This window comes from Sciurus carolinensis, chromosome X (assembly GCF_902686445.1).
Source record: "Sciurus carolinensis chromosome X, mSciCar1.2, whole genome shotgun sequence".
Classification (NCBI taxonomy): domain Eukaryota; kingdom Metazoa; phylum Chordata; class Mammalia; order Rodentia; family Sciuridae; genus Sciurus; species Sciurus carolinensis.
In genome coordinates, this window is record NC_062232.1 from 105,641,646 (window position 1) to 105,669,157 (window position 27,512).

Genomic DNA, 27,512 nt, shown 5'->3' on the forward strand with positions numbered 1-27,512 from the left:
ACTCCTTTGCTGCCTTCCTCTCGCTTTGTGTTAGTTAGCCAAAACCTCTTTTGCTTTGCCCAAATCATCAACTGCATCTGCCAGAACCCTCTCCAACTCATTATGCCATCTGCCAGGCACTGACCTATCACTCCCCCTGGTCTGGATGCCACATTGTATGTGTCTGGTATCTCCAACTATTCCCTACTCTCTTACATTCTTCCAGAATATAAAAAATGACTGAACCTGACATTTTAAATCTAGCTAGAGCTGAAGCAAGAAAAACTGGTAATGTGAAGCATTCCAACTATTCAATGCAGTAAGTATTTTCCCAAAATAGCAATAAGAGGTTGTTCACTGTAGAATGAGATGGTCAGGATTTTTTCTACGGAACACTGAGTGAATAGGAAGCAAATGTTCATTTATATTCAATGATTTTTCTGAGTAAACATGAGAAAAGTTTTGAAAGGTACATTCGTTTAGAGGCCTTAAGTTAAATTTCAGCCTTCTAAATAAAGCATTAACATTACTAGGTGATATCACAGTAGAAAAAGAAGCATAGCTTTTCAGTAGGAGGGAAACAATGGAATCTAAGTTCTCTCTTAGTAGTTCTTGGATTGTAGGCACTGTTTCATTTTGAGTTTCAGTTTATTCATCTGAAAAATGTATCCCACTACATTATGGTAATTTAAAATACACTAAAAGTGATTTAGATTTTTCTTAGTTTATTAATGGATGCTCAGAGTTAAAGGTGTTACTGCCTATACTGAAGTGACTAACTCCTGGACCCTGGGGAAAGGACTCCCTACGGTACAACTAAGTTTTCATTTCCTTTTTGTACTGAATTCTTTCGTTTCAATGAAGATTAGGCAAAAAAAAAAAAAAAAAAAAAAATCAATGATATCCCACCAATAACCTAAAACTTCTATATATCAATGGAAGTCTTATTTGTGGACAATGGCATCTCTAGCAGAAATTAAAATTTGCACGTCTTCATTTCTGATGACTGACTGGGAAGAAAAATTAAATTGAGTGAGAGATCATTGATAGCTATATCAAAGTTAGCATAAATCTTGAAATCAAAACAGACAGAGGCACATTTTAAAATGAGAAAAAGTATCAGAAAGTTATTTTGAAATAAGTTTATTTAAAAATGACATTTATTATTTAAATATCATGAAAAGTAACTCAACGAAACTAGTGAAAAAATTATTATGCTGTTGTATAACATTCACTGAATAAAAATATTTAAAATGAATAAATTATCTGTTGCCACAAAACCTACCAAGGTGAACCATATGTACAAAATTTTGCCTTTATCTTGCAACTGGGAACCACTTTCCAGATGTGTAGAATGGTGATTGTAGTATTTTTTAAAATCATAAGTGAAAAACTAACATACTTTAGTAAATTACATAATAAGCCCTCTTGTATAAGTAAAATGAATATATACGTCTATTGCCTATATATAGGTTTATACTTTATATAGCTATATATGAACATAATATACACTATTTTAAATTTTTAAAATTTTCCTTATTTGAGCAGAGAAACCATTCAGTGTGATGTATATGATCATATGAATAATACTTATTTAAAATGACCAACCACCAAATGTTTCTCACTGCCATAGAGATCATCTACATAGCTAGAACTGTCAAAGATACTTCCTTACAGATGATTCCAAAAAAAATGGAAGAAATATTTTTCAAAAACCAGAAATAGAACAAAATGGTAAAAATTCAAAGAGTGTATTTTAGACAGGCCTAGCCTACATGTAATGATATCTGTATTTATTTGACTCCTGTTCCATACTTCCTTACATAATATCTATGTTTTGCTATGTCCCTTAGAAATTTAAACAATGTTAACAACTACTTAAATTATAATTGCTTTCTGAAAATTTCTTAGCTAAGATCTGTTGCACTAAGAGGATTGAACATATTTCCATAACGGTACGTGAGTCAAAAACTCTAATGTATGCTCCAGAATCTCTTGGAAGTATGAAATTCCTTATTTGCAGGTATCAAAATGAGATGCTTTTGAAAGAAGACTTGGTAATGATTAAAAATTTGTAATTATTTGATTTTAAATTACTTTATAATATGTAATCTATACTTTAATTTTTATGTATCTATAAAGACAGATGTGTATATGTGTATATGAACTATTATCATATTATATATGACAATATTTCATTTCCTCAGAGTGCACAGTTTATAACAATCTGTATTTTTTCATTCAAAAAACAGTATTTACTGAGCACTTACTAAATGTCAGGGACTATACCTGGAGCTAGGAATATAAGAGTGAAAAAAGTGCTCATGAGTCCTGTCTTCACTGAACTTTTAAAATTACTATGCTTAAATATCACAGAAGAAAAAGTTGACATTTATTGGAAGGAAAATTTACATTAGAGTTTTCTTAATAATTGTCCCTAGAGTATTGGGCCTATTGATTTACAGTTGACTTCTACTTGTTTAACAATATTCTCTGAGCAAATCTTTGAGATATCACACCTGACTATTTTTATCCAGTCTGTCTCTGTTCATAAACAAAGCCTATGTGAGCATACACAGGTAACTTGATAAATAAAATCCTAAGGGTGTATATTTGTCATCTGTCAAGATTATGTTTCTCAATATCAGGAAAGAATCATCTAAAATATATGTGAGTTGGTAACTATCTTTGTACCTATCACTCAGTATGAAACACAGATGTCACCTCTTTTTTTTTAAATTCATTTTTATTTTAAACAAATGGAATACAACTTGTTTCTCTGTAAATGAAGTGGAGGCATACCATTTGTGTAATCATACAGTTACCTAGGGTTATCAGTGAGATCATTCGTCCTTTGGTTTTTTGAGATTGACTTATCTCACTTAGCATGATATTCTCCAACTGCATCCATTTGCCTGCAAATGCCATAATTTTATTATTCTTTATGGCTGAGTAATATTCCATGATATATATGTATCACAGTTTCTTTATCCATTCATCAATTGAGGGGCATCTAGGTTGGTTCCACAATCTAGCTATTGTGAATTGAGCAGCTATGAACATTATTGTGGTTGTATCTCCTCTTTTTAATGTTCTATTTCATAGGTTCTCAAGCAAATTTAAACCTATTAAAAATCTTCTAGACAGTGTCTATTTTTAATATTTCATAGACACTCAAGATTGATTCTATAATTTAGGTAAGTCTGAATAATCATATAATAATTAGATAAAAGAGTGTATACAACTATATAATAGAGATTATTTACTGAATACTTACTCAGTTTTCAGTTTTAAATTATGTAATACTATATGCAGATTTATGAGAATATATTGAAATTTTATTTATAATTTAAATGTAATTTTGATATAAATATAATTGTGGAATTGATCATTTATTTAAACTATAATGGAATTATTTAGCAATTAGCTTAAAAGATAAAAAGCATATTGAAATTATGAGTTCTTGTTTTTATACAGTACTAGACAATAAGCAATATGAAAATATGATAATATTGATTTTAAAGGCAAGATATATAGTATATAAGGCATAAGATTAATACATAACCATACCTATACACACACATATATATATATTTTTCTTTTAAAAGGGCTAATATCATACTTAATTTTTTTTTTTTTTTGTGGTACCAGCGATTGAACCCAGGGGCACTTAACCACTGAGCAACATCCCTATCCCCTTTTATATTCTACTTTGAGACAGAGTCTCACTAAATTGCCTAGAACCTAGCTAAGTTGCTGAGGCTGGCTTTGAACTTGTGATCTTCCTGCATCAGCCTCCTGAGCTGCTGGGATTATAGGCATGTGCCACTGCACCTGGCTGAAATATTAACAATGATTATCTTTAAATTATAGGACCATAATATTATTTTATTCTTCATAACCAAAAATCATGTCAAATGTGACTTGTAAAAAGGTGGTAAAATACTATATAAATTTTATGATTCCTCTTACAGTGCTTGTAATTAAAGGTGTCGGTACCTTAAATGGCAAGTTGTAGCTGTCTGGACAATCTACTTAGGGCAAAGTACTCACTTTTCATTAAGCCAAACTGAAAGAAATATTTATACACTCAGAATTAAGTCCAAATTTCCATATCCATAATAGTTCAAATAATGATATGAGACTGAGGTGTATGGGAATACTCTACCAAAAAAACATTCCATTAAAAGATCCTGTCCAAATATAATAGACTATCAAAACGACTCTGTAAATTACAGAGCACCATGCAATTGTTAATAGTTATTATTATTTAGACATTTAAGTGTTATTTAAATCAATCACCTTAATTTTATTTGAACAAAACATACTTGTGGAAGAGAATTTTAATGTATAGAAAGTAGTTCTGTATAGTTTTGTTTTATGTTTTACCTCCCTCTACACTCACATAGTTGGATACTTCTCACCCCAATTTTAAGAGCTGCTTCATACAACTTAGAAAATGATTTGATAATGAATGGAACAGACAAGAGAGATACTTTCCTTCAAATAAGACAGAGATTATCACTTTTCAGAACTATAGTGTTTAATATTTTTTAAAAAATATTGGAGCACAACAATAACTTCAGGACATAAATACTTATAAAATAAAATTGAAAACAAATATATAACATGCATCCAAAAAACAGTATTATATGATGTTATATGCTTCAACATTTTAAAAGATTAATAGTTAAACCAAACTAACCATCCATCCTTCTATTGAAGTATTCTTGGATGAATATATTGCAGTCTGTCAGGCGAATGATAAGTTTATTTTAAAAACAGTTGTAAGCATTACTTCTGAGATATCAGGATTCCTATGCCAAAAGTAACATAGCTTGATTTTCATATACTTAAGAAATGAAAGATAATAATTAAAAAGTGCATACCAGCATATATTGTAGGAAAGTAGGATGATATATTATTCATGTAAACATTTATATGTTTTTTTTTCCCCCACAGGTAAACATTACATACAGGTTGTAGAAGTCAAATTTACTAGACCTCTGTCTCTTTGTTGCTTTGTATTTTTGCATTTTCTGTTGAAGTGTAATTTACATGTAGCAAAATGCACATTTTGTGAAGATATTCCTCTTATGTATACACTCTTGTAACAAGTATATAGCAGTATTACGTTTTCATTACTCTCAGAGATGTCATTTTTCAGTAAATATTGGCCATTCAGTACTCTTCCAAAATTAAAAACTATTTTTATATCTAATACAATACATTTTTGTTTGCTATAGAATATCATATAGTTGGAATTGTATTTATACTTTATTTGTGGGTAGCTTCTTTATGTTGTTATTCACCATGCCATTTTTTAGATTTATGCATGACATTGAATATATCAAGAGTTTGTACTTTGTATTGCTGGGTGGATTTCCATATATAAACCATTTGTTTATATATCTTGACAAGTATTTACATTGTTTTAGCTCTATTTGGTTGATTTGCTATCATTCTAATTATTTTAAATTTTATTTTTATTTGCCAAATAATAATTTTACATATTTTGTAATACAACTGATATTTTGAAAAGTATTTGCAATGAGGATTGATTAAATTAGAATAGTTAACAGGTACATTACCTCATAGTCTTACCATTTTTGTAGAAGTGAAAACATTTAAAATATATTCTTTTAGCAATTTTATTATATAGTTATTATATAGTTACCTTTTTGTACAATAAATCACTAGTTTATTCCTACCGTGTAACTGAAACTTTGCACCCTTTGAAAAACATCTCCCCATTTTCAAAATATACTCTTCCCCCAGTCTTTGCTAATGATCATTCTTTTCTGTACTTCCATGGATTCTAGTCTTTTATAGTCTGTGTACAAGTGAGATCATGCTGTATTTTCTTTCTGTGTCTAGCTTGTTCTACTTAGCATAATGTCTTCCATGTTAATCTATGTTTTCAGAAATTACAGGTGTCCCCCTTTTGAGGACTCTATAATTTTCTATACATTATTTCTTTAACTATTCATCTGATAGTTGACAAATAACTTGCTTCTGTTTCTTGGATATTGTGAAAAAAATTGCAGTGAACATGGGAGTGCAGATGTCTGTATGGTTTCTACTATTTTGGTTCGATGTATTATATGGTAATTTTATTTTATTCTTCTGAAGAACCTCCAAACTGTTTTCTATAGTGGCAGTGTTAATTTACTTTTCCCCCAATAGCATGCTAGTATTTCCTTTTCTTTGCACTCTCATCAACATTTGTTATATTGTGTCTTTTTGATAATAACCATTCTAACAGGTGAGAAATGTCATCTCATTATCTTCTTTATTTGGAGTTGATAGATGTATTTATTACCTTGACTGTTGTGATGGTTTCATGGGTGTATTCATATTAATTTTCATTTCCCTGATTATCAGGATGATGAACATTTTTTCATATATGTTTGCCATTGGTATGTCTTTTTATTTGATTGGGTTATTTACTTTCTTGCTATTGAGTTGTTACTTATGAATATTGGATATTAATGCCTTCTCAGAAGTAGAGTTTACATATACTTTCTCCAAATCATGGATTATCTCTTCACTCTGTTTCCTTAGCTCTGCATGAACTTTTTAGTTTGAATCAATGTAATTAATTTATTTTTGCTTTTGTTGCCTGTGCTTTTGAGGTCAGATCCAAAAAAGTCTTTGACCAGAACACTGGAATATTTCTCCTATATTTTCTTCTAGTAGTTTTACAGTTTCAGGTCTTATGTTTAAATATTTATATATTTAATCCATTCTGAGGTGATTTTTATATATAGTGTAAAGCAAATTTCCAACCTGTTTCTTTTGCTTACTGAGTTTTATATTGAGTTTTCCTAGTACCATTTCTTGAATAAATTAGATAAATTTACTCTTAAGTATTTTATTCTTTTTTGTTAATGGGATTGATTTCTTAATTTATTTTTCAGATAGTTCATAGTTTGTGTAAAAAATGCTGCTGTTTTGTGTGTTGATTGGCACCCTACTGTTTTACTGAATATGTTCATCAGTTCTAAATGAGAACCTGGTTTTTTGGAGTATATAGGGTCTCCTATTCATAAGACCATGTCATCAGTAACCAGAAACAAAAACATTCCTTTCTTATTTGGATGGCTTTTATTTATTTGTTTTCCTAACTATTTTGGCTAAAATTTTCAATACAATGCTAATATGCATGATGAGGGTATGCATTCTTGTCTGCTTTCAGATTTTAGAAGAAAATCAACTTTTACCATAAAGTACAATGTTAACAATAAGATTGTCATATATGCCCTATATTGTGTTGAGATATTTGCTTTCTATGCCTAACTGAATTTTTATCATGAAATAATAATGAATTTTGTCAAAAGCTTTTCCACATGTATTGAGATGGTCATATAGTTTTTGTTATTTATTTATTTATTTTTCCACCATTCCTCTTGATATTTTCATCTTTTGTTATGATATACCACATTTATATATTTGAACCAGTCTTTTATCACAGGAGTACATACCACTTGATCATGGTGAAAGATCTTTTCAATGTACTGTGAACTTCAGTTTTCTAGTGTTTTTTCAGGATTTTTGCATCTTTGGTAAGGACTATAATTTTTTTTTTCATTATACTGTCATTGTCTGTTTCAAAGTAATCCTGACCTTATAAGATGAATTTGGAAGTGTTCCCTCAATTATGAGTTTTTGGAAGAGTTTACTTAGTTGTCCTTTTGTTTCAACTTGAAGAGATCACTTTAAAATTTCTTATTAAGGCCGCTCATGTGCTGATCTCCTTTAGTTGTTTTTATCTTGGAATGTCTATCTCTTTTTCATTTCTGAAGAACAGCTTTGCCATGTATAATATTCTTGTTTGGCATTTTCTTCTCTTTTCTTTTCTTTCTGGTACTGGGTATTGAACCCAGGAGGAATTGACTGCTGAACTAAATCTTGGCCTCTTTTTATTTTTTATTGTTAAGACAGAGTCTCATTAAATTGATGAAGCTGGTCTTGAACTTTTAATTCTTCTGCCTCAGACTCCTGAGTAGCTGGAATTATAGGAATACTACTGTGCCCAGATGGGGAATTTTTTCTCTAGTATATTTAATATGTCATCCCACTCTATCCTGGTTTGCAATATCTCTGTTGAGAAATCCACTGATAACTTCATGGAAGATTCTGCTTCTGTGTCAAGTTTCTTTTGTCTTGCTGGTTTCAAGATTCTTCCATTGCCTTTGACTTTTGACAGGTTGAGTATAATGTGTCTTATAGTTATTATTATGTGTATTTTTGTGCATTTATTGTTAATCAATCTTGATTTGGAACCCTTTCAACTTCTTGAATCTCTTTGACTCTATTTCTGCCATGATATAGAAAACGTTTATCTATTTATTTTTTAACATATATTGTTTATACATACTAAAGGATTTCCTTTTGTTTTCCCACCCTCCCCATAGACCCTTCCCAATTTCTAGAAATCACTATTTTACTTTCAGGTCAGATTTTAGCTTCCACATATAAGAGAGCAAGTGCTATTTGTCTTTCTTCTTTGACTTATTTCACTTAGCATGTCCTCCAGTTCTATCAATTTTGCTACAAATGACAGAATATCATTCTATTCATCTGTCAATGGACACACAGGTTGATTCTATACCTTAGCTATTGCGACTAGTGCCATAATAAACATAGGCAGGTGTCTCTTTGGTTTGCTGATTTCATTTCTTTGGTATAAAATTTCCTGGATCACATCATAGATCTGTTTTTAGTTTTGCAAGGAACCTCCATAAGTTTTCTATAATGCCTTTAGTAATTTACATTCCTGCCCATAGTTTATAACAGTTGTTTTGTTTCCACATCTTCACAAGCATTTGTTTTTTAAATTATTATTATAGATAATCTAATTGGGATAAAAATGGTATCTTATAATTTTGATTTGCATTTCTATGGTGGCTAATGATATTAGTATATTTTCATATATTTGATGGCCTTTTGTATTTCTTCTTTTGCTAAAATTTGGGAAGATTTTAGAGAGTACATCTTTTATAAGCTTTCTCCCCTTTGTTTATTCCCTTGCCTTTGGTTATCCCATAATTCATATTTTTTATATCTAATGAGTTTTGTTCTTCAAACTCACTAATTTTAAATGATCTGTCTTCAAGTACATTAATGACTTTTTCTGCATGATCAAGTTTGCTGATGAAAGTATCTATTGAATTTTTCAGTTCTGCCATTGTGTTACTCAGCTCCGGGATTTTTGTTCAGCTCTTTTCTATGGTTTCTATTTCTTTAGTAAACTTTTCATTTTGTGTATGCATTGTTTTCTCATTTAATTTAGTTATCATTTGTATTTTCTTGCATATCATTCAGAACCTTTAAGTTGATTATTTTGGCTTCCTTTTTGGGCAATTCATACATCTCTATTTCTTTGGGATTGGTTATTAGAGCTTTTAGTTTCCTTTGATCTTTGATGGTGTCACATTTGTCTGATTCTCCATTGTACAGGGAGTCTTGCATTTCTATATGTGCCTTAGAATGAAAAAAAAAAAGATGATTTCAGTCTTTAACTGGTTTCACCAAGTTTAAGTATTTTTCTTTTCATTTTAAGTATTCAGACTGCTGTGGTTGCCTCTGGATTTGCAGTTAACTGAAGTTTGGTCCAGTTTACATGGCTGATGGTGGGTCCACTGTGGAAATCATGTTTGGTGGGTCTATTCCTAGGGCTTTAATATGTGTGGTTCTGTCTGATCCTTGAGTGCACTCTACTATCTCAAGAAACCTGGCTTAATGGCTGGGTCTGCAATAAATATTACTTCACAGTACACTGAAAGTAGCCCTGTTAGCAGGTGGAAACACCCAATGGCTTCCTCCAGTTTTCTGGGAAGGCTCTGGTTGGATCACTATATAGATACATGGGCTGACCAATCTTCTTCAGTTTGTGACTGAGATGGGATGGAACTGAGAACAATAATTGTTTAAAGTATATAGTCAATATAAAGATCTTTAAGCCTGATCTCCATGGTCAAAAGTAGATGTCTCCCAGTGGATTCCTGAATGTGAAAGCATACTCACATTCCTACTAGTTTAATTGCAGTTAAGATTCATGTTTTTTCTGGAACTGCTATGTAACACAGGACAGGAAATCCGTCTGAGTGCATCTCAATAGTTCCCTGCATAGGTCGGGTAACTCTTGGGGTTGAAGCCAAGACAGAGCATTTTTAGAATCTTCTGTGGGATGGAAGGCAGCATGACTGTCCAATTGTCACAGATAAATACATCTGTCAGCATCTCCAGTGCAGTTAGAATTGTTCCTATGCTGTATTCTATAGGGGTTGGAGATAAACATCAGGGTCCCTTTAGGATTTACTGTGGGATGGAGGTTGGCAAGTCTCTAAAGCTTACACAGACAGGTGAGTCTCTTAGCACTTATTGCATGTGCAGCATAACTCTGATGAAGTCAAGAGGAGCTGTGTCAGGGCCTTTTCAGACTCTGCTATGAGAAGAAGGCCAGCAGGCCTGCCTTGGTGTCTCCAAAGAGCATGTCACCCAGCATATCTTTGTGTGAGTGTGATTAGACTGTAACAGATGAGCACTGGAGCCAAAATGGGTCCTTTCAAGACCTGCTGTGGAACAGAGTCCAGAAAGCCTGTCTTGGAGGCATAGATGGGTGAGCCTCTTTCTGGGTCTGTGTGAAAGTGGTACTAAGCTGTAATTATAGCTAAAGGGGATTGGAACTGAGTTTCAGCCTAAAATTAATAAAATTGCTAATAGTATGTTTGTACAAATCTTTCCTTGGACACATACACTTATTTTTCATCAGTACATTCCTACTAGTGAATTGCTGGGTTATGGAGTAGACCTATCTTAAGTTTATTGGAAAGTCAAATAACTTTCTTAAAGTGATTGTACTACCATCAACAATATTAATTGTTTTAACTGACTCAGTAAATTTTTCAGCTAAAATTATTAACAAAAGCACTCTAATTTTTAATTATCTCTTTACACATTTTGGTGAAAACATATCCTCTCATAAGTAAGGTAATATATGAATAATATGTCAATAATTTATGGGAATGCAAGCTTTTTAGCAATTAATGGTTTATTGAAAGTACTTACTTTCTGAACTCCTATATCAGTTTTCCTGTACCTTCCTTAAGACATGTATCCGTTTATGTTTCTGTATAGTTGATGAAGTCTAGATTATCTGAATATGCAGGCCTACTAGAATCAATATGGATGATGAAACATGAGAAAAATGATCTCTTACTAAATCCCTAGGAATGCAGGTCCAATTTTAGGAAGACTGAGATAATGTAGACAACTGCTAGATTGTGCTGCTAACAGGTGATAGCATATGTATCACACATGTAGAAGAGAAAATCTCCAAATGCAATGAGATTATGGCAGCTGTTGATCAGAAACAAGAGTTTCTTCATCAGTAGCAGCAGTAATATCATAGAATGAGCCATGAAAATGTAACAAACTTTCAGTTACTGGATACTTACTGTTTACTAGTTTAATTTTCACATTTGGTCATTAGATTAAAGTTGTAAAACAACAAAAGCTATTATACCATTTGAGATACTGAGACATGTTAAATATTAAATGTTAGCTCAGAAATGTTAGATAAATTATCAAAGGTTGAAAACTCTTTAATAAACATTGGAGCCAGGAATGAAGCCCAGACTATGACTCCAGGGTCAGCACTCTCTCCCCAACATAATAATTTGTCAAGATGATGCCCCAGTTGGATTATTGTGCCTTAGAATTCCAAGATTGAAAGACAAAGCAACCAGAGTAAAATCCGGTCATAATGAGATCCTAAAGATAATTTTTTTTCACTATAGAAAGGAATTTATTTCACAACTCTGGAAAAAAGTTGAGAAATGGTTATGAAATAACATAGTTCAGTTTATCATTAGGGTTGGAGTTACTGTACCTTGAATACATTACACCCTTTCCCACTGGAGGACAAATACAGAGTAAACTTCAGAAGATCTTCATTAAGACTATTTTGGTAAATTTTCTTATTCCATTGGATTTGAGTTGATTTACTTGGTAGAGAACCTAAGGAGACTTAGATAAGGACTAGACTTATTGAAGAAAATGATATTTGAATTGGATATTTACAATTTGTGTCCCAAATATAAGGTGTATCAGTCCATAGTTAATTTCTCCTATTAAATAGAGCTGTTCCTGATGCTCTATGACTTGGTGCATTATAGCATATTAAACTTAAGTTTCCAGACAGTGCTTCTTACATGTCAATGGAGTGAAAGAGTATATTAGCTAAATGACTCAGGCATAAACAATTCCAGAAAAATTCAAATTAAAAGATCACATTTTCTCCCTAGGTAGAATGCAATTTTTAAATACCCTTTTGTCTACATGTTTTTCTTGAGTCAAAATTTTGATTAAATTATTTAATGAGATGAATAGAAAATATTTCTACAAGTCCATTTTCCACCATATACCCAGACTAAATAGATTTACTTTTCCAATGATTGAAGATTCTGTATTAACATCAATATAATTATTATAATTATTATTATTATCATCATCATCATCATTATCTGGGACCCTGATAAAAGCATTGTATGAAGTCATGGTATCACATCATTCTTTTATTCTTTTTTTTTTGTAAATCTTTAAATATCTCTGAATCTCAAAAATGCTAACCTTAAAAAAATGTTTGCCTGCATGCAATAATGTATAACAAAATACTCAGTAAAGAGGGAAAAATGAACATTTATTTATTTATTCTGTAGTACTAGTAAATGAACCAGGTCCTCACACATGCTATGCAAGCATTCTATCACTGAACTATACTTCACTCTTTTCAAAATTCAGTTTGAAACAGGTTCTTGCCAATTTGTCCAGACTGACCTCACAATTGTTGATCCTCCTGCCTCATTTCTCAGCTACCTGGGATAAAAGATGTGTGCTAACATGTTCAGCTATATGCTGAATTTACATGATGATTTTAATCCAATTGCTGTAGCCATAGAAGGTATTGGTGATCTAACCCCAGCACAAATCTTTGTTCTGCTTAAAAAACAAAAGTTTTGGTATCAGCATAGACTTCTAAAAATATTTCAAATAAACCTGACTGATTGTGCAGTTGGAGTTAGAGGAACACAGTTAATAAAATAATTTATTTGCTTTGCTCTTGGTTTGAGTTTTCTTGGATGCCAATCGCACTAAATTGTATAGGTTCCACACATATCCATAATAGGTGTACTTACCTCATAAACATTTTTATTATACCTGTTTTTATCATAGGACACCTCATGATTAAAGTCAATTATTGCGACAATAATAATTGTTTAATAATCATCTTATATATAAGTTAATGCTATACTTGATACTACGAGAAATGTTTGAGGAATTAATTTCTGTTTTCCTTACAATATTATGACCTGATGGAGAATCAGGACAGAGAAATGTGAAAATGATAATAATAATGTATAAAATGAATTTATAAATAAGTGTTGATTATGTAAAGCCATATATATGACATATATATGATTTGTCATATACATATGATTTGTGCTAACTGTGGGAGAATCCCTATATTCCAGTGCTTTTAAAGTAAGATTATGAAAAAAAATCAAATATCAATATGACCAAGAAGGGTGGTCACTGAACAAATAAGGGCTAACCTGTGGAGACAGAAATAGAGATGCAAGAATGTTGCACTAGGGATGTAAAACATTTCTTGACTGGAGAGCAAGGCATGATGGAGAATATCTAAAAATAAAGTTGGTGAATTGTGGCATAACTAAATGGAGAAAGTGAGAGCTAGTTGAAGCCATAGAAATGTATAGAAAATTGTATTAAAAAATAGTGGTCAGAAATTGTAGGCTTTTGGAAAAGGAAATTACAAGGTTAAATAGTTTTAAAATAAAATGATTATTGCTTCACTGAGTATAGGAATTTTACACAAGGCTGAGAACAAGTAAACCAGATACTCTTGGCTTTCATAAAATTGCATCTGAAGTTTTACTATGCTTAAAATTTCATCTATTAATGTTTCCTACTGCAAAATATATTGATCAAAAATTAATTTAATGAAACTCAAAGCTTTTGAATGATTTATTTTTATCAGAAATAGATAAAAATTATAGAAGTGAAAGGGCAATATTCTTAGTGTTACCGTTCTCTGTTTGATATATTTGCTCAATCTATACTCAGCTGAATTTGAGAAAATTTTAAATTTTGATTTGAGGATTGTAAAGTTTTTGAATATTTCATTTGGAGATTTATTCATGTTATGAAACCACATTTACCTTTTAAAATATATATATATATAAGTAGGCTAACATTTAAAATCAGATGAATTATGATGCTATATTAAATAAAATATGATAAAATAAATAAATTATATCAGTAGCCTAGAAATATAATTCTTTTTCCTTAAAAATCAGATTAAAATGTATGATATTATTTTATTTAATAGCTTTATGTACTTACAAATTCGCTTATATTTTGGTAGCAAGACAGGGTTAGTGTAGTTTAGGCAACCAGAACAGTAGTGAAGCTATATTTTTATTTGGAAACTGATACTTTGTTGGAAACAACTCTTCTGAAGTCATGGATAAATTCAATGATGAAAAACCAGGGGAGATAAAAGCACACAAGGCAGTGCCAATTACATTTCACTCTACAGATATTTTAAGAATTCCATTTATAAACTCGAAGGGGAATGCAGTAATGAGGCAGCTTGATCTGATAAGCAATAAGAGCCAGTTAATGACTGCACAGAAAAGTATATACCATATCATGTATTTTGTAGGTGACATATAGAAAATAGGGATCACTAGAAAAGTACTACTCTTGCTCCCTCAAATTTTCATTAATTTTTAAAATAATATGGGTCTTTTCAAAACTGCTCATAAGTGAAATTTGCAAGGCACTGTTATCAAGAATTAAGCATCAAGGAAACACCCATCTCACAAACAATCCATTCTTTGTTTTTTTTTCCTCTTTGTACTAAATTAGGCTCTGTCATTTGTCATTTCTTTGATCAAAATCCCTCTTCTGATCACTTAAAGCATGCATAGCATTATACTAAGTGCCATAATTGCAAATATGAAAAAAGTTATTTTCCAACGTTTCTCTTCCTTCTCTCTTTTTTCCTCAGTACTGTAGTTCTGAACTTTCTCCTAAATCTCATCCCATATTTCCAATTTCCTCATGGATATTTTCTAGATATTTCATTGATATCACAAATTATGCCAAACTAACTAAATTAAAACTGAACTAATTCTCTATTATCACATTTTACTTTATTTGATTTCTATATTTTTATTTTCTTCAAACTCCTACCAACTTTTTATGTTTAATTATTATTTCTCTGAAAATATAACCTGTACTACCAACACATTCAAAGTCATTGATGGGAACTTCCACTTCAATCCATGAATTCTGCCCTTAGTTAACAATTAGAAACCTATACAATGTATATAAAACAGATTTTTAAAAATAGTGGAACATAAAATTCATAAGATGTGAATTTATGTAGTGAGAAAACTGAATAGGTAACAAATTTATCTTCCCACCTGGATGAATTGCAATGATGGAAGAAATTATATGTGAAACAGTTTTAGGCATTGGACATCAAGCAAAACAGACTGTGATTTCTGAGATGTGATAAATAAATAAAATGATCCTTATAACTGCCCCAGCTTGCATCCTGGAGAAAAATTTCATTGTGTAATGCAGGAGGAAGAAGCCAGGTGAAATCTGATAATCTCTCTGACTTGAGATGAGTGGAGGGTCCAAAAATATCTGAAAACTAGAGTTCATAAGATGGGGAACTGGAGAGAAAACAACTGCATAAGATAGTGCTCTGGAGATCTACAGAGGATTTCACTTGAGTCCTGAGTCATATATTGATTAGTGTATACATGTGCAAAAAACTACCTGAAGGTACAAGGAGCATCATTCCAAAGGAGCAGACACTGTGGTTAAAATAAATTAATAAACTTGTAGAATAGAAAATATCCAAAATGAAACAGAATGAGAGAAGAATGGGAATAATTAAAATAGCACCAGGGAGATTGAGGAAAATGTTAAGTATTCTAGTATAAGTATTATTGGAGTAAGGAAATGAAAAGAGCAATGAGGAGGAGTTGAAAAGAAGCTTCAATAATTTGTGAATGAAAAATATCCAAATTTGCTGAAAACTGTAAACTTCCTGGTTAAGAAGTTCAAAGAAACTCAAACACATATCATCAAAAATATAATACATGGAAGAAAATTTTCAACATATCCAGCTTTATGTGAATTAAGAATTTTTCTTCTTAATATATAATGTTAAGAAAATGAACATAAAGGTCACAGACTGGGAGAAAATCTTCATAAATTTCATATCTGATAGAGAAGTTACATGTAAATTATTAAATTCTCAAATGCAATAGTATGAAAGAAATCATGAAAATATGCTACAATTGGTAGACATATCACCAAATTATATATACATTGTATAAATAATTACATGGAAAGATGTTTAACATCACTTTTCATTAGTAAACTTCAAATTAAAATGAGATTGAGGTACCGTTACAATCAAGTCAGAATTTATAAAGTTAAAGAAACTGAGTGCACTCAGTACTTAACAAGTTATGGTTAGCTGTATGAAGCAAATTGGACACATAGACTTTGCTGATGGGAACATAATCACAACTACTTTGAACCAAAACTACTATGAAACAAAACTGTTTCATAGTTCCTCTAAAAGTTCATAAGTCTACTAGTGAATGTAACTATTCTACTACTAAGTATATATATAAGGAACTGAAATTGTGCCCACACAGACTTGCATGAGACTGTTCATGATTTAATAAGCAACACCCAAGAACTGGAAACACCTGAAATTGCACACTAACATGAGAATGTATAGACAAACTGATGCATCCAGACAACAGAATGCTAGTAAGAATACAAATTAATGATTCGTGTATGAATGCAGTAAAATTTTAAAATGCACAGTCTCAGTCAAAGCCATCAAGCAGAAGAGAATTTATTTGGTAAGTGTCCATTCATTTAAATTCTAGAAAATGCAAACTAATCTATAGGAAGAGAAAACAGACCAGGGTTTACTATGGTGTTGGACCGGAAAAAAGGGAAATGAAAATGTTACAAGGGGTAAAATAATTTTAGTGTTAATTGATTGTTCATAATATTGATTGGGTTGATAGTTTAGTGAGTTTATGCATATATAAAAACTTATCAAAGTGTATACTTTAAATATTCCATTTACATCTCTGTAGACCTGGGAAAGAAAACAGCTTTATCATAGATCAACAGACAGCAGGCAACACATGTGACTATGAGGCTGCATCCCCTTCAGCATCATACCAGGTCTCCCGGGCTTGGCCTTTTCTCTATTCTGTTTGACTGGGAAGACAGGAAAAAAGAGAACAGCAGTGAACACTGAGAGGATAATAAGTGAAGCATCATAAGTGTCCCTGGGTGCAGTAAAAGAGGAGGATCCCAAGCAGATAGCATCTTTATCTTTTTGACCATGGAAAAATTAGTGTTGAGGGAGATTGAGAAAGAATATAAAAAGTTACATGGAGAAAAATATCCAGAAAGGAACCTAAACTTCCCTGAGTCTGTTGCTGAATAATACTAAGTAACACACATGTAGGTTGAAATCCCACAAGGATGGACAAAGAACCACCAGTGAGTGGCAAACTTAGCAATTCCTAATATGCATATAGGGCTGGTAATCATTCTATCTCCCACCTGTCAGATTGAAGTGTTTCCTTTTATAGCCAGGGCATGAAATAGAGATACCAGAAAGGTCACACCTTTGTAATAAGGCTAAAATCATACTAACTTTAAAGTTTGTGGAAATACTACCCTAACAAAGTTTAAGAAAACAAGTCACAAAAAGATAAATTTGATTTGTAAGTAAACTATCTACCTGAACAGCAATCTTTGTCACTACTCTGTGACAACAAAATTCTCAAATTGAGCAGCACAATTGGACAACTTTCAGCATACAATAAAAAAATTTTAGACAAAGATGTGCAAATAATTAATATAATGCATTGAGATTGTTTAAATAACAAAATTGGATGTTGAAAAACTATTATATGTGTTTAGACTTTAAGAAAAGAATGAACATAATGTAGAAATAAATGAAAAACAAAGGACAAATAAAATATCTAGAGCTAGAAATACAATATCTGAGATGTTTCACTGTATAAGTCTAATAGGAAATTAAACAATTTGGAAATATTATCACTGCTAACCATGGAAATTATAAAAAAGAATTGAATGCACACTTCTTGTTAGAAGTAATGCAAGCCAGAAGACAATGAAAGAATAAACCATCAACCTAGATTTTTACATACAGAAAATATCCCTCAAAAATAAGAGAAAAATACTTTTTACAAGCAGACAAAAATAGGGAGCATTCATTTCCAACAGCTCTACACTATAAGAACTGTTAAATTAACTCATGAAGAATGAAGAAAAACATAACCAATGAAAATTTGAATCTAAATGAAGAAGTGAAAATGATGGGAATGTTAAATATGTGGGAAGAAATAAAGTTTTCACTTTTATTAAATTAAAATTCATACTTAATTCTTTAAAGAAAATAATAGCACTGTGTTGCAGGGCTTATGAAATATTCAGAAGTGAAATGTAAACTATTATATGATAATAACACAGATGATGAGGAAATAAAATATACTAAATCCCTAAACTTCTTAAATTATATACCAAATGTTATATTTTTGAAGTCAGAATGTTATGTTAAAATTACAATCTCAAAACCAACACTAAAATAAAATAATGTGAAATTGCTATTAAGTAAAGGGTGCAGATAAAATGTATAATCTAACACTTCTTAGTATGTAACAGAAAGATTAAATATCAAGAAGAACACAGGGACTTTCAAAATATTATAAAATGTTCACCTAATTTACCTTCATAGAACTCTTTACCTAAGAATAAAAGAATTCACATTCTTTTCAACTATACCTGGACATTGTCCAGGATAGACTGTATTCATGACCACTCAAGTCTCAATAAAGTTAAAGAAAAGTGGAAACCATGATGTGTATTTCTTGTAAACCTGAATGAAATTAAGATAGAAACCAATAGCTAAAAGATATCTGATATATGCCAAATATTTGGCAATTAAACAGCATTCATGTTGCAAAAAGAATCACAGGAGAAATTCAGTATATATTTTGAAATAAAAATGAAAAAATATAATCAAATAGGATATCTTCAGAATAAATTTTTAGAGTTAAATATTCAACTTGATGAAAATGAAAGTTGTAAAATTAATGATTCAAGATGCCGCCTTACTAGTATATGAAATAAACAAAGCCTAATAGAAAAAAAAAAAAGGATAAATGAAGAGATCCCAGAAATAGAAAAAGAACAAACAACAGAAGAACCCAAAAGCTGATTGTCACAGAAAAATCCAAGGAAAAATTGATATATTTGTAGTTAAATGGATTAAGAAAATAAACCCCCTGCACGAATTCATAATATCAGGAATGGAAAAAAAAATCATTAAAGATTAAAAGGATATGGGGGACTGGGTTTGTACCTCAGTGGTTGAGTGCTTGCCTAGCACGGGTAAGGCACTGGGTTCAATCCTCAGCACTACATAAAAATAAATGAATATATTGTGTCCACTTACAACTAAAATATATTTTAAAAAAGATATGGGGATATTATGTATGAATATAGTATTCATGCCAGTACATTTGAAAACTTAGAAGAAATGGACAAATTCCTGGAGAAACACAAATATAAAAACTGATACAAAAAATATTGAAAATTCAGAACATTTTATATGCATTCCAGAAGTGGAATTTGTAAGGAAATGCATTCCCAGAAAGCAACCTCTAGACCTAGATGGTTTCAATGGTGAGACTTACATCAGACATTAAGGGATGATATTGATCCTGTACACTCTCTGAAGTGGAAGAGGAGGAAACACATTCCAACAATCTTTAGAAGGCCAGAATTACCCTTACCAATGTTTTAGACAGAACATTACAAAAAGGGAAACACATACAAAGACAAGAAGTGTAGAAAATATTCCTCATGAATATGTACATGAAAATCCTTCATGAAATATTAGTAAATCAAATACATTATTGAATAGAAATAATAATATTTATTTAGAGTAAATACTAAGAATGTAAACCTAGTTTAACTTTTGATGATCAGTGTAATTCACCACAGTAACAGAAAGAAGAAAAATGTCACATGATCATTTCAATAAGCGCAGAAAGAATATTTGACAAAACTTAACACCCATTCATCATAAAATCTCTATAAAGGCTAGGAATAGTAAGAAAATTCCTGTGTTTAAGCAAGGACATTTACAACATTCCTGTAGTTACTGTATTTAATAGAGAAGTACCAATTTTTTTTCCCTGAAAATTGAAAACTTGGGAAAATGTCAGCTGTGCTAAAACTAATTTAAGCATTACACAATATACCTATATTGAAATATCACAGGGCATCACATTACATATGTATAATTTTATGCTTCTTTTGCATACCAGTTAAAATAAATTTTATTATTTAAAAAAATTAAAATAAAGTGCCAGTTTTCAATACTTTTATTCATCACAGTCCTAGAAGTTCTACTCAGTGAAGTAAGCCTAGAAAAACAAATCAAAAGCATGCAGATTGGAAAAAATTATATAAAATTGTCTTTGTTTGAGAACAACATGGTCATGTGTTTTATTCCATTTTGTGCTGTTGTAACAGAATACCCTTGATTGGATTATTTATAACAAATATAAATTTATTTCTCACATTTCTGAAATCAGGGAATTCCTAGATTGAAGTACCAGAATCTGGTGAAGGCCTTCTTGATGCATGATCCCATGGCAGAATATCAAAGAGAGGGATAAAGAGAAAGAAGAAAGAAGAGGGAGAGTCAGGAGAAGAAAGACACACACAGCCACAGACAGAGATGGAATGCAAGACAGGGTGAACCTGCAAAACACTCTTGCAAAAGCAGCATTAGTTTATTAATGAGGTCAAAGACTTCATGATCTAAACCCCTCTTAAAGGTTATATCTTTTAATACCTGCATAGTGGCAGTTACAAATGAACATGAGTTTTAGAAGGGACAAATATTCAAACCTTAGTATCGTACATGTAGAACATTAGAAAGAATCTGTGTAAGAGTAGAGGAATTCATTTTTGAACTCAAAAATGTTAATATACAGAAATTAATTGCATACTGATACAAAGAAGAATCAATTGGAAAATTCAATTTTAAAAATATCATTTGCTGTAATATACAATATCATGTAATACTTGAGAAAACTCATGTATTTACATATATTTTTATTAGTTGAGAAAAATTAAGGAAGACCTAAGTAGAGAAGTATATCACATTAATGATTTGAAAGACAATGGAATTATATTTCTAATTATCTTCTAATTTATGCACATAATTAATCTATGGACATGATGATTCTTAAATGCAAGTGGAAATGCAAATGACCTTGAATATGCCAGATGATTATGGAAAAGGGCAAACTCTTTGAGGATTGAACCACCAAATATCAAGAATTACTTTAAATCTAACACGAAACAGTGTTGTATTAGCATAAGATTAGACATATAAATAAGGGACAGAGTGGAGCCCAGAGAAAGAACCATGTATATTTGGATAATTGGTTTTCCCTAAAAATGCCAAGACAATTTGTAAAGGAAGTGTGGTAGGCACAATTTTGCCCGCCCCCCATATTTCCTCTTTGATGTTACACCTGTGTACATAATGTTTCCCTGTAAGGAAATTTGCAGATGTAATTAAGGTTATAGACCCTAAATAGGCAGATCATCCCGTTTCATTGACTTGAGCTCAGTGTAAACACCTGGATTCTGAAAAGTGGAAGAAGCAAGAGTTACTTAGATGTTACAGAGAAAGGGGCAGGAAACAGTAAAAGTGTAAGTAGTATTTGGCCAACTTTTGCTGTCACTGAAGATGAAGAAAGGAGGGCCTAGAGCTGTGAGTTGCCTCTAGGTAGTAGCAATCCTCAGCTCACAGTCAGTCAGGAAATGAGGACCTCAGTCCTCCAATCACAGGAAACTATGTTCTGCCAATAATCTGAACAAACAAGAGAATAAATGCTCCCAAAGAGCTTCTAGAGAGCAATAAAGTCCTGAGAGTTCCTTGACTTTAGCACAGTGAGATACAAGTCATATTTCTAAAATACAGAACAGTAAAATAATAATTTTTGTTGTTTGAGCTGCTATGATTTTGGAATTTGTTGTCCCAGCAATTAAAAAAAATAATATAGTATTTTCAACAAATGATGCTAAGATAACTGCATTTCCTAATGGAAAAATATTAACTTATACTTAACTTATAGACAAAATGTAATATAAAATTTGCCAAAATTCCTAAGATAAAACTATAACATTTTCTGGAAAAATATTTTATCATTAAGTACCATAATATTTTCCTAATATTCCATCATCAAATATAATATTTCCTAAATTTTATAAGTAGCAAAAGATTTCTTGTATAGGACAAGATTTGTATAGCACAAGATTTCTTGTATAGAAAAGGTAGAAAAAAACTTAAAAATACTACAGAGGTCTTGTGGAGCCACTATGCTGATGAACTAACCGTCCCACTGGTCGTCGGCAGGGATTTGGTCACCTTCCAGGGAGTTGGGATCAAACAGAGACAACTGGATGACCTTTTCAAAGTGACAGCAGGCCTTTGAGCATATTGTGAAAATTCATTATATCTCCTTGAAGGCAATGGAGGGCCATGGTAACATCCACTTTTGAATATATTGCTTTTTTGAGGGGCAGGATCTCATTGAGTTGCTTAGTGCCTTGCTATGTTGCTGAGGCTGACTTTGAATTTGTGGTCCTCCTATCTCAGCCTCCTGAGCTGCTGGGATTACAGAGATGGCAGTGGGTGAAGACTGAGGCCTAGCATGTTCTTTAATTGAATATGATGGATCTAATATCACTATTTTTGACCTTTCTGTGGAAGAGGACACCTTCTATGCTTGTGCAAATTTCAAGGTCTCTCAGAAGTTTTCTGGACAGTTTTGATTTTGTGACACTCTTGGCTAAGGGAGATACTCTTAAAATCTTTGAGAGGAGATCTGTCGCAAACACTTCAGAGGAGAAGGTAACTTTGGTGCAGACAGGTAAATCCACCTATAAACCTGGAGAGAATGCTCACTTTCGCATTGTGACATTGGATAACCACTTCAAACCTATTGAGGATTTGTCCCCCTTCGTCATACTTCGGATGGTGGTTAAAGGATCTATCTTCCTCAGTGGACAAAAGCTTATCAGAAACGAAGCCTGGAATGGGAACTTCTCATTCCCATCAGCATCAGTGCTGCTCTGGCTCCTGTGACTCTCCTTCATCCCAGTGGAAAAATTGTGGCTGAGAGTGTCAAGTTCCAGGTTGAGAAGTGTTTTTAAAACAAGATGCCAGGGCATCTGAGGAGGTAGTTTTGGACCTGTCAAATTATGTTGTAGAAGGCTCAGCCAGAGCCTTTGTCACTGTTGTGGGGGACATTCTAGGAGTCGCAATGCAGAATCTTGGAAATCTTCTCCAAATGTCTAATGAATGTGGAGAGCAGAATATTGCCCTTCTAATACATATGTCCTTGTCTACCTGAAATTTACTGAACAATTGACAGAGCAAGTTAAATCTAAGGCTTTCTTTCTTTTATATAATGATTCCAAGTGTTCAGGATTCCATAGCTCTTTCACGTGTGCTTGTGGTTGTCATGTATGTATCGGTGACACAGTGGTGGAAACAAAGCAAGAAAGAAGGGCTCAGGGAAAATCAGTGAGATGGGATGTTTCTTATGCAGCAATGGGAGGATTAACTGGTTTCAGTTCACTGGAGAGTCAGTTGCCAGAGTCTGCTTTGGAACAGACAAGTCGGAGTCTGATATCCTCAGGTGATCACAGCAACAGTCAAGATGCAAGAATCAAACTTGCATGTTCTACTGATTCCTTGTTCTTCTATTTTTTGGTCTATCCAAGCCTCCAACTTATTAGATGATACTACTGACACTTTAGTATGGGTCTCTGCTTCACTTTGTTTCCCCACATGCCAATCATTCCTAGAAACACCCTCATTGAAACATCCAGAAGACTCTTGTTTTTAAATCCAGAACACTCTTAAACCTAGGTGTCTCTTCATCTAATCAACTTGATAGTTTGATTAACCATTACATTTTATTTTGTTAGTTTGCTAAAGGTTTACCAATTTTATTTATTTATTAAGATAATTTTTTGTAGTTGTAGATGGACAGAATGCCTTTATTTTATTTGTTTATTTTTATGTGCTGTTGAGAATCAAACCCAGTACTTCACACATGATAGGCTAGTGCTCTGCCACTGAGCTATAGTCGCAGCCTCTTTTAAATATTTTTGAAGAACCAATTCTTTGTTGTGTTGATACTCTATATTATTAGTTTTTTCTCCATTTCATTAACTTTGGCTCTGATCTTAAAGATTTTTTGTCTCTTACTGATTTTGGAATTAGTCTGTTCTACCTTTTCTAAGGATTTGAGGAATAACATACAATTATTATGGGGGTATGAAGAATAGTAGAATGAATTGGGCATTATTACCATTTGTACATCTATGATTACTTGACCAGAGTGATTCTACATCATGTACAACCAGAAGAATGAGAAGTTATACTCCATTTATGTATGATGTGTCAGAATGCATTCTACTGTCATGTATAACTAATTAGAACAAATAAAAAATTTATACAGAAAGAAGATACTATTTATAAAATGAAAAGATGAGACAGACTGGTAGAATATTTGTAGAATGTATGAAGGACTTACGTACAAATCATGTAACAAACTCTTGGAAACTAATGAAAAAGAAAAATAGCACAATAAAAATGCTAAAAATTTGCTGGGTACAGTGGTGCAAGCTTGTAATCCCAGCAGCTTGGGAGACTCAGGCAAGAGGATCACAATTTCAAAACCAGCCTCAGAAATTTAGCAATGCCCTAAGTAACTTAGTGAGATCCTCTTTCAATACAAAAAAAAAAAGGACTGGGCATAAAAGTCAGTGATATAGCGCCCCTGGGTTTAATTCCTTGTACAAAAAAAAAAAAAAAAAAAAGCAAAAATTTGAATGTCTTCTCACAAATGAATATATGTAAATGGCTAACAGATGAAATAAAAATGTAAATCCTAATAAATAATACTGCACACTAATTGGAATAGCTAAAATTAATAAGACTGACAAACTAAGGACTGGTGAGAATGTGGAGCTACTAGAATTCCCATAAACTGTTTGTCAGAATCTAATATGGTACTCACATTCTGGAAATTAGCTTCTCAATTTATTAAGATTTAAACATAAATTTCTTATAGAATCCAGCAATTCCACTCTTAGGAATTTATCCATGACATAAAAACATACGTTCATATGAATACTTTTACACAAATATCTGCAGAGGTTTTATTCACTATTCAGTATTTGGAAACAACTCAAATACCCCTCAACAGGTGAATGAATACTCAAATTGTGATGTTTATATTCAATGAAATACTATATCAATAATTAAAAGTGATTGTCCACTGGTTTGCATTATTATTTAGTCTCCAAATATTAGGTTGAGTGAATGAGACTAGTCTAGTCTATTAATGTTAATTTCTAGCCTAGTTAAAATAATCTATAGGGACAGAAAGTTATTATAGGTTGCCTATGTATGGGAGAAGAAGGTTTGCAACTCTAAGGAGTTTTCTAAATTAAGTGCTCTAAGGCACAAGGTAACATTTAAAGTGAAGAGAATATTTCTTGTCTTGATTACATCAGTGATTACATGGTTGTATACATTTGTCCAAACTCTGCAAATCATACTTTAAAATGAATGCATTTTACATATAAAGTATGACTCAGTAAATTGGATTTAGTATGCAATTTATATAAAAACAAAAACAACAAAAATTCTTTAGATGATACTCTGAAATTTATAAGTATCTAATTTTAACTTTCAAATCTCTGCACAAATGTGGCCAAAGCTGACATTTTCCTACTTTTTTTCTGCCACTTACCTAAAGGCAACCAAAGTGATTTCCAAATTTTCAACAAAACATGAATATTTGTTGTCCTATTTACCTTGTTATCTTCTATCTTATTTTCTGTATTGGGCAGGCTTTCTTTTTCAACATTATTTTTCCTCTTAACTCCAATTGTTCAATTCTTATACACATTAGCTGTGTGGTCTACTTTAATATAAATGTTTTTTTATGACAGCTTTCCTAAATCCTCCCCTTTCACATGTACTTTTCTTTACCAGCCCCACAACTGTGTATTAAATTTGCACAAGTAAATCTTAAAACTAAGACACATATTTTGGTGTTCATCACAGTACCTTTCCTATATTCTTGCTTATAAAAGTTCTTATATAAATGATGAATGCAGAAATGAATGAGTGAACTACAAATATGAAGAATATGTTAGAGACAGCACATTTATGGACAAAGTGTTCATTGGATCCAAAACGTTTGCAGTTATATAGAATTTGTTTACTCTATTTCTTATTTCAATTTACAAGATGTAACTAAGGTATTTAGTCAAGCATCCATGAACATATCAAGTACAAATTGACAATTGTCATGATTCAAAAGAACAGTTTTTAAATAATGAGAAAATCCCATAGAAAATGTGGAGGCATAGTGGCAACATCTTCCTAGTAAAACAAATTGACTTCCAAATCTCCAAAATCCTGTTTAATGGTGAAATGTAGAACACTGCATTGTGGTATTATATATTGTTACACATTCATCAATTTCTGTTTTTGAGATTTAAATGCCATTACTATACTTCTCTCCCATCCCACCTCTTTCACAAATCCATTATGATTGAAAGTGATATTATTTTTTCCAACTCTGCTCATTTACTTGAATCAATCTTATGTAAAATGACTACATGTCTAAAATACAAGTTTAAGAATTATTTTACTTTATCTGGAAGAAATACAAATATTTCTAAATGTGTCAAGAGACCCTCACTGACATTTACTTTTATACCTCTTCTACATGAATCTACCTTTTTTTCACCTTGAGACAAATGGTTAAAAATAAGAATGTAGTTCTAAGTCTATGAATGATCAATTTAAAAACTTTGATCTTTGGTTAAGAAAGGGAATAAAATTACAACTGAACACAAAATTGGTACAATGGTGAATTCAAGTAGCAGTCATAGTGTTTTCTACCTTTCCTATTTAATCTCAGTGCTCCAAAATAGTTTATCCATAATTAATTAAGCACCATTTTCCATCTCAATTTAGGATGAAAAGTGCATTTTAGGGAACAGAATTGACACTAGAAAATAAATCAGGAGTAAGAGTGAGAATGAATAACTAGTTCTTTTTCCTTGATCAGTTGGTGCTCTGGTTCCCAAATGGTGTGTTTGTGTGTGTGTGTGTGTGTGTTTAAATCAGATTGAGCATATTTTCATGGAATTTGATAACTTTCATTTATTTTGGAATCAGTATCTCAATTCTTCAATTGTTTTAATCGCTGTAAAACCAAGGTTGTGAGTGTTCATAGGGT

General features: G+C 31.8%; 1 pseudogene; it reads left to right on the forward strand.

The window, feature by feature from the left end:
* LOC124971644 (nucleolar protein of 40 kDa-like) overlaps window positions 1-23,326 on the forward strand; it is a 198,584-nt pseudogene extending 175,258 nt beyond the window's left edge.
* Window positions 23,327-27,512: the final 4,186 nt, after the last annotated feature.